This window comes from Schistocerca cancellata, chromosome 2, assembly GCF_023864275.1.
Source record: "Schistocerca cancellata isolate TAMUIC-IGC-003103 chromosome 2, iqSchCanc2.1, whole genome shotgun sequence".
Classification (NCBI taxonomy): domain Eukaryota; kingdom Metazoa; phylum Arthropoda; class Insecta; order Orthoptera; family Acrididae; genus Schistocerca; species Schistocerca cancellata.
The window spans coordinates 1,004,922,605-1,004,932,433 of NC_064627.1; the positions used below are offsets into that span (position 1 = coordinate 1,004,922,605).

The 9,829-nt window shown below is 42.6% G+C and overlaps 1 long non-coding RNA gene across 1 annotated transcript in view; it reads right to left on the bottom strand.

The window, feature by feature from the left end:
* Nucleotides 1-9,001, bottom strand: part of LOC126162974 (uncharacterized) — a 523,342-nt gene extending 514,341 nt beyond the window's left edge. Inside the window, exon 1 of the long non-coding RNA XR_007535142.1 lies at nucleotides 8,861-9,001. This is a non-coding gene — a long non-coding RNA (uncharacterized LOC126162974). The remainder of the gene's footprint in view (nucleotides 1-8,860) is intronic.
* Nucleotides 9,002-9,829: the final 828 nt, after the last annotated feature.

Consider the following 9,829-nt stretch of genomic DNA (forward strand, 5'->3'; position numbering starts at 1 on the left):
GTGGGTTCCTATTAAAAAAAAAAAACGCAGTTGATAGCCGTTTTACCTATGGCAGCGCCATCTAGCGGGCCAAACATAGCGCCATCTGATTTCCCCCTTCAAGCTAGACGTGTTTCGTTCTTCGTAGTTTTTTCGTTTGATGTTTATTCGTGAGATATTTGGTCCGGTCACGATCAATGGACCACCCTGTATATGCATGTCGCTATCGTGTGACCTTTGTCACCTCGGTGTATATGTCCCATGGGACTTCTGATTTTTAAGTGTGAGGAACCCACACTCAAATTTGGGTCATTTGTTTTCAATGCGCCCCGTGCTTTCATCATCTGGAATTAGTTGCCAGGCCCATGCCTCGTTGCAGTCTTGTGACGAATAGAATGATTATTGGGGGGTCTTGCTTACGACAACCCTTTGTCATAGGCGAGTGACTCATTGGCAAACACTTGGAGTCCATAGCTTATGTTGGCTGCTGAGTCATTAGAGAACGAAAGTCGCTGAGTGATAGTGCGTACTCCGCGTTTGCCTGGCGTTTAGATTTATATAAGTTGCACATGTTGCTGGGCACGATATGATATTTGATGATAAGAATTTTAAGCAGCCAAGATTGCGTGTTCAAATATTTTTATTTCCTCGATGTTCGCTTTGACCAGAGTCTAGCTGTCAGTATAGGATGTTTTGGAAATAATATTACTGTGCATGAATCGCATAATCGTAACAAGAATACACTCTATTTTTTGGAGTTCTTTGGATTCATAGAGGAGGATAACTATAAATGAACAAGTGTATTACTAAGAAACAACCAAAAGAGAATATAAAACTGTAAATGTTGTTGAAAACGATAAACTCTGTCACAATTTTGTAAAATGAACTGATCTTAATTCGGCGACATAAAGTTGTTGCCTGAACTACTTATTCTGATGAAGGGAAATACAGTTTGCTCAGACGGTCTGATTGAAATCTTTTTCCCAGTTCCTTAACTTTTATTACTCTTCCTCGTCTGGAGCTATAACCGCTAGCGCCACTATTATGTAGTTGCCCATATGAAATTATAAAACGATCACAAACATGAATACCACATACAGGAATTGGACAAAAATGTGGAAACTCCGCCATAAATCTATACTTGAACATAACTGCTGATGCTAGCCAAGTCTGTACGCTGCGCTGTTGTGTCTGACCACGAACGCAACCTGTGCAATGTCATCAATATGTTACAAGTGACATTCTTGGTCAGAACAGTGTTCTGTGTAGTTGCGAGTGCGTTGTGTCGCAGCTGAGTGAACTCGCACGCGGGCAAACTGTTAGTGCTCGTTTGGTATTTGAAGAGGCATTGTATCTAAGATTTGCGCCGTATACATGGAAAGCCGGAAAACATCATCCGCTAAGTCACAACGCGGACGACATTGTATTTGAGCCATCGTGACAGACGGTCATTGAAGAGAATTGTGACTAAAAATATGTGGGTGACGGCTGCAAAAATCACTGATGGGCTAAATGTCGCACTCATGAACGACGTCAGCAACAAAACAACCCGAAGGGATCTCTAGAAGGAGGGGAATTCCAAAGCCACTCATCAGTGACGTAAATGCCCTTAAGGGGAAAACGTGGTGCTGAAGCCATAAAACCTGAAGTGTGGAACAATAGAAGGAAGTCATTTGCTCGGATTAGTCTTATTTCACACCGTTTTTAACTTCGGGCCCAGTTTACGTCCAAAGAGTGCAACATGGCGCGATTCAGCGATGATTTGGACACCCATATCGTGGTACGTCTTAGAAAATAGATTAAGAAAACGCAAACCTACGTTTCTAGCACTTGTAGATTTAGAGAAAGCTTTTGACAATGTTGACTGGAATATTTTCTTTCAAATTCTGAAGGTGGCAGGGGTAAAATGCAGGGAGCGAAAGGCTATTTATGATTTGTACAGAAACCAGATGGCAGTTACAAGAGTCGAGGGACATGAAAGGGAAGCATTGGTTGGGAAGGGAGTAAGACAGGGTTGTAGCCTATCCTCGATGTTATTCAATCTGTATATTGAGCAAGCAATAAAGGAAAGAAAAGAAAAATTCGGTGTAGGGATTAAAATCCATGGAGAAGATATAAAAACTTTGAGGTTCGCCGATGACATTGTAATTCTGTCAGAGACAGCGAAGGACCTGGAAGAGCAGCTGAACCGAATGGACAGTGTCTTGAAAGCATCAACAAAAGCAAAACGAGGAAAATGGAATGTAGTCGAATTAAATCGGGTGATTCTGAGGGAATTCGATTAGGAAATGAGACGCTTAAAGTAGTAAATGAGTTTTGCTATTTGGGGTGCAAAATAACTTATGATGGTCGAAGTAGAGGCGATATAAAATGTAGACTGGCTATGGCAAGGAAAGCGTTTCTGAAGAAGAGAAATTTGTTAACATTGAGTATAGATTTAAGTACTTGTATGGCGTGTGGAAGTGAAACGTGGACGATAAATAGTTTGGACAAGAAGAGAATAGAAGCTTTCGAAATGTGGTGTTACAGAAGAATGCTGAAGATTAGATGGGTAGATCACATAACTAATGAAGAGGTATTGAATAGAATTGGGGAGAAGAGAAATTTGTGGCATAACTTGACTAAAAGAAGGAACCGGTTGGTAGGGCATATTCTGAGGCACCAAGTGATCACCAATTTAGTATAGGAGGGCAGCGTGGAGGGTAAAAATCGTAGAGGGAGACCAAGAGATGAATACACTAAACAGATTCAGAAGGATGTAAGTTGCAGTAGGTACTGGGAGATGAAGAAGCTTGCACAGGATAGAGTAGCATGGAGAGCTGCATCAAACCAGTCTCTGGACTGAAGACCACAACAACAACATCATAGTATTCCACGGCCCTATTATTACTCTGTGACCATTTTGCCTGATCATATCCATCCCATGGTAAAACTTTTGTTCCCCAATTGTGATTGTGTATTCCAAGACGACAGGGGCCCTGTCAACACAGCTCGCATCGTCCAGGACCGATTTTGTGAGCAGGATAAATTGCCGCATTTATCCGGACCACCACAGGCACCATATCACATTACTGTTGAGGCTTTATGGTCTCATTTGGAGAGAAGGGTGTGTCGTCGATATGCATCTCCATCATCATTACCTGAACTTGCTACTATTTTGCCGTAGACTGGTGTAAGATTATCTTGAAAACCACACTGAATCTGTATTTATCGATTTCGAGACGATAGGAAGCTATTTTCATCGGCAGTGTGCGAGTAGCATTAACTCTGCCCCTCTGTTGTTTGTCCAGGGAGAGAGTAGGATGCCAAGGAGAACTGAAGCAAAAACCTATGAGAGGTGTGAGAAAAGTAATGAGACTGACAACTATGCGAGAGGTCTGGCAACTCTTTGTTGTTCTAGTTGTGTTAATTCCTTCCAGATGATCAGTTCGAGTTCCAGGCCTGTACAGACATCACGTGATTTTTGAGAGCGCCTTCAGTGAAGTTGTGCTGTCGTTGTGTGTTACGAAAATGGAACAACGGAGTTTGGATCACGGTGAACGCCTGAGATTTTGTGTTAAACTTGTAGAATCTGCAAAGGTGACCTTTGAAAAGTTGGAACAGACCTATGGGAAACATTCCTTATCAAGAGCAAAATGTTTTTGGTGACACAAATGTTTTTTGGCAGGCCGAGAACACGTTGAAAATGAACCTTGCTCAGGGGGGCCTTCAACTTCAAAAAGCGACGAAAACGCAGAACTTGTGTGTGCTTTTGTAAGATCAGACCGACGTTTAACAATAAAGATGATGGATGACCTGTTAAACACTTCCACTGTACATGCATGGCGACGTCGCCTGCGGCACAGCGTTCCTGTGTATCGTGCATTGAAGGCAATTGATATTGATTTGGTTGGACAGTTCAATAAACAACAACTGATTGGAGGTCCCAATGTGTTTCGTGGACTCCGCCTGAACTTTACATGTGATGTGCAAGCCCTTTTTGGAGGCAGTAAATGGCTTACACTAGCTGTAGTGTGGGGCAATTACTGTGACTACGGTGGCCTTGAAGCATTTCCAGATGCTAATATTTTAGCCTGGAAAACATGGAGTATAGCAGAGACAACAGGACTTTTAGCTAAGGTTCCATATGGTACGCTTGTTCCCAGTATGCCATTTGTATTGACTACCAGAAGAAAGAAGAAATTGAATGCTGACTGATCTTCTTGAGAGGATAGCCAGAGACCACAAATGGTTCAGTAGTGTGATCACACGTGATGTCTGCTTGAATTTTTGAGTACGATTCTGAGACAGAGCGGCGAAGTGAGGAGTGGCACAATGAGGCATCTCCTCGACTAAAAAAAGCTCTAATGAGCAAATCAAAGATGAAAAAAATACTTTCAACAGTAGGGGCATCGTGGATAGGGAATTTGTTGCTTCAGGCAGTCAAAACAACAAATACACCACCTCCTTCTCCCGTTAGCTTATCTTTTCGCTGGACGCTTTTCTCAGGACTGACAACTTCAGATTTTAACCAGCTTTCTGTGCTTAGTATTATGTGAGCTTCACATTTTTAGAAGAGCTTCAAACTCTGTCACTTTGTTGTGAACGCTTGAGCAGGTAATCACCAGGATTTTAATTATCTCAGCTGCAGGAGGCATTTCTTTGGAGCTTACACCGATACTTCTGGGTTTCCTACAACAATCGTGATCTGAACTGAATGGAGAGCGCGTACTCTAAAAAAAAAAAGAACACTTGTGTACCCACCAGACACATGGGTAGCTGCTTAAGATATGTAGTGCGCACATGACCCATTTAAGGGGATCCTACAACTGTCAACCCTATGGCGCAAGTCTAGATAGTCCACTCTAGTCTATCGCAGAACCATCGAAGTCTCTGGTTCAATCCTTCCAATCAACTCAGAAGCAGGGGGCCACGACATGCTCTGGGGACAATGCCGGAGATCGTGAATTTCGTTGAAACTCAAGTTCACACTGTTTCTGCAGTGCCATCAGTTATATAGTTCCGCGATTTCCTAGAAGTAGTGCAGTTCCGTTCAATAGACTACAGTTCCGACAAAACAGTCGCTATTTACGGAGCAATAGGAACAGTTAACTAAGAGTGTACCTTTCAGTCATTGTGACTAACTCATAGACTGCCAACAGAGAGCAAAGTTCTCTTCTATAAAATTCTTCAGGGTATCAGACCGCATCGTCATAATTTAAAATGCGCCAACGTTTCGGCCAGCGTTGCAGCTAGCCTTCATCAGGGCCTTACACAGAGAGCAAAGTTATTTAGAATTCATTGTATTAGGGGTAATACAACAAGTGCCACGCATCTAACAGTTACCGAAGTGCAATTGTGTATCCTCGCTGTTAATAAATGTTGCTAATTATTTCTTATACAATAGTTTTGCCACATTTCAGTTCTAGTCCCATTCTGCGAAACAAATGTATAATAATTACGACTAGCGTGCATACTGCCTGCCACCTTACACAGATCTATAGTGGAAATACGCTTTCTGCTGTTGTGTGTGATTCGGCTGAATTGATACTAACATTCAGTTACAGCATCCCACATGGCATGTCACATTAGTCCGTAGTATCAGCCGATAGTACAGATAATTTTCTACGCTTGTGACCTCGTGTTGGCGAAGCTTGGTCTCCTTCACCAAGTCTAGTTATGGAGCGACGACAAATGCCGTACGGCGTGCTTCTAAACAAAACATTGACAATAATTCGCTGATCAACAAACACCTGGATCCATTCATGTTGCACCGTATGCCGGCGTCATCTGCGACCAACAAATAAAAGATCGTCAACTGTCTAAAGTCTACCACACCGTTATCTTTAAGTCACATCCTCTGACATATCAGGCTGGACTTCTAAGACCGATCAGAGGCTAGACTATCATTAAAAAAAAAAAGATGCATACGTGGATAGCTGGAGAGACTAGAGAGAATCACGTTTCAAACGATGGCGTAAGAAAACGTTTGATTATTTGGTCGGTCCAGCAGATAAGTTTGAGATAACCATCTACAATTTGTGGTACAGGGAGGCTTCGTAGTGATCGTTGATGAAAGATGGTTCCGGGTTTGACCATGAGAGTTGCTGGGCAGAAACACTGCATAGCAATCTAAATGCTGTAAAGTATCACTTGTTATATACGATAACAGGCTACCGTTTCGTCGAAAATGGAGATAAAATATCAAAAATAACGAACTGTGCCACTAGCCTCGTAAATACTGAAGAACATATTAAAAAGACACTTGCATCCGAAAAGTGCTGTTGTAACAATAAGAAAAATAAGGTAGAGAGTTAAATGTAAATGGCCGGCCGATGTGGCCCAGCGGTTCTAGGCGCTTCAATCTGGAACCGCGCAAACGCTAAGGTCGCAGGTTCGAATCCTGCCTCGGGCATGGGTGTGTGTGACGTCCTTAGGCTAGTTAGGTTTAAGTAGTTCTAGGGGAGTGATGACCTCAGATATTAAGTCCCATAGTGCTCAGAACCATTTTAAATGTAAATGTTTCAGATTAAATAGACGAAGAAACAAGCCGGTGAAAAATAAGTGGAAAAGAGAAGGATAATTTCTCTAGACATCCAGGATTATGGAGGCTGCTTCCATTTGAGAACTGTAAGATTAAGATCGGCGTGACTGACACGCATTGTGAGTAAGAAAGAGAGAGAAACAGTAAAAAGGGTAGCAGATGGCAATGATTAAGGAAGCACCACGTATTACAGGGCGCCGTTATCTGACGATCTCTGAGGGAAACCGCACACTGGACGCCGAAAGTTTAGCGCTGAAGCGTCGTCAATCCTCTATCGATTATCTGTGTAGCGAGCACCTAAGATACAACTTTCCCCAAGACTGGTATTCTACGCACCTCCCAGAATCACACAACGACGCTATGAAATGACATAACTTTCCCCAGCGGCACCAGGTACAGACAGCTGTACGAAGCTAATGACCGCATTTTTCACAAACTGTAAACATGCGTAAACTCGCTTGCTTGTTTGACATTCAACATTTAGGATTTCGTACGGTTTCCGAAGGAAGATCCCACCTGTAATGCATGCGCATGTTGTTTTCACTGGTTGCCGTTGAATAACATCACCATCATCATCACCGTCTTTTTCTTTTTCTTCTCTTCCTCCTCCTCCTTTTGCAGTTTCAGGTTCACGCACTTGTTCCTGTATCGTATACACGTTTCTCGGCCACCTGGTTCTGGGTCTTCCTACGTCCCTCCCTGCTTCTTATAGCATAGCCTGACGTGGGTTTCTCTCTGCACTCTTTCGCTGTAGGTGATGTTCCCATTATGATTTAATTTCTTACTGATATTATCGTTTCTTATGTGGTATCCGCTGGCTTTCACGAAAAATTTCATTTCAGTTGCTTGTATTTTACTTCTACCACGGCTTTTTAGGGACCTATAACTGACTTCCATCAGCAATACAGGTCTAGCAACAGTTTTGAAAATTTCAGTATTGTTTCCTTCCGTATTTTGGGTTGGAATGCTTTGTTTATCATTTCGCATATTGATTAATATTTGTTAATCTTAGTTTCTATGTTCTTGTCCGTATCATAGCTTATATAGCATCTTAAAAAGTTAAAGCTGGAGACAAGCTTAAGTGGAATATTATCTATTATTTTTGAGTGGTTAGCATATTTCCCACTATCAGCCGAAATTTTGATTTTCTTTATTGATATGCGATGGTTACACTCTCTTTTTCCTAACTGATGTAGTTTATACACTGCTTGTTGTGGCTCACATAAACTTACTTCCAAAATTGTTACATCTCCAACAAGGCTGCAACCTTCCACTAACCTAATTTATTGTGGATGTAATTGATTTGGTTAAGACCTGAAGACAGGCGGTAAATCGAGTTTTACAAATTAACAGAAATAAATATGCAAATTTTATTATGTAGGTAGATGTAACAATTTTGGAAGAAAGCAAAGATGAGTTGCAAAGAACAGTGTATAAACTACATCAGTTACGGTTGGATAACATATTAGAAACAATTAGTATGGAAATCATACGTTGAGTGTAGATGGGGCTGTAAGAACAATTTCTAAACAGCATTTGCAATGTTGTAATTAGTCATTGTTATTGCTATACCTCCAGAATGAGTTTCGGCGCTGAAATTCCCGTGACCAGGTAAATTACTTAAAACTTTCAGTGCAGTGTAGAAGATGGTTCGTGCCTGACGTTGTGTTTACGTCTCACCCCCCCCCCCCCCCCAATAAGGTGTGACCACACTTAACACCAAATCTCGGACACTAATATGTAATCTCTAATATGTACCTGTTGATGGAGAGAAAACTCCAAAACTCGTTACAAGTATATGACAATAGAACCGACTTAATAAGAAAATGCGTTTTGGTCCAGTTACAAAGATATAACTATATTGAGCAGCTGTTAATGTCATTGGATATTACGATGGACAAAATTTTCGAGACTCATAAAGCAGAACCTGTGAATCTAGGATCTGTATAAAGCAGCATAACTCTTCAGTATTTACAGCTAGGAAAATCATTTGTGGAAAGGGAATCCTGAAGTGAACGAATCTTGTGATGATGGGAAACAAAAGGCGTGCAAATGTGCGTACAGGCATCGCGTATCTTCAGTAAATTTACAGTTTGTTACAGAATTGATTTTTATCCATGTCGTGGTTCTAGAAGCAAGTTCAGCGGAATAAATTAAAATGACAGCCCCGTACAGCTCCACTGTCAGAGCTGTGTGTTCATTGGGAGCCTATGTTTTCGGTGCCGCTATGACAGCAGCCGTATCTCCGCGCGCCGTTTGTTCCGAACAATAGACACGTCATCCATTCAGGAGGATAATTCCGGCCGCGGTTTGTTGGCACAAGCTGGCGGCGTCCGACCGGAAGTGCACTGGACTCACCTTCGGCTCGGGGAGAAGTCGACCCCTGGCGCGCTCCGGTTGCGTGTCGGCTCAGCGGAACAGGTCCCGTACGGAGCAGACGTCGGCGACGCAGGCGCACTACACACGGCCCGGGCTGTCAGCGCGCGGGTTCATTCACTCTGCCTGCCACCAGACAGACTGGCTCTGCAGACGCGCACCGGCTGTACCGGGCGGCGGGCGGCGACGCCAGCGCCCGGCGCCTGCTAGCGGCCGCCCGCGGAACTAACGGCTGCCAGTGCGGCTGCTGTGCGCGCGCAGCTGTCACTCCGTGGCGATGTCTCGCCGCGGTCGATTTTCTTAATTCCTAAGGGCAGCGCGCGTGTTATCGGTAAAGCTAAAAACATTTTCACGTACGTATCACTTGTGACAAAATCCTATTCAAAACGTCGCGCCGTTATACATCCGAAATCGAATGTGAGCAATCGAGTCCAAATCGATTTCTTCAGATGAAAACTTGTTTGTTCGTCGTAATCTACATTGTAAGTAATAATAATTGGTCCAGACGCAATTGGTCGATATTATCTATGCCTACCTGTATTGATCCTTTTCATTAAGTTTACTTTCCAGCTTTTTTCTTAAGTTTCAGGTTTTACTATTTGGTCTGTCTTTTGGAAACCCTCCCGCACTCTACAAACATTTATTGGAAGTTAGAAGTGCCTTTTATCCACGGTGACAGAACAGCCATTGTGGGGGACGGCTACCATCAATTAATCATGCAAGGCCGGATATGAGGCCACTGTTCATCTTAATCTTGACACTTTTATTAAAAAAAAAAAAAAACATTTTGAAGCAACTGATCTATTTCAGTCAGAGCAGGAGGTCAAAACTTCTCGATTCTGACAACTAGTTTCGCTTAAAAGCATGTAATACATGCAAAGTCCTCTATCTAGGTCAAATCGGGAAAGGCATCCAGATTAGATACAGGCTCCTAGGCAGATGCTATTTTTC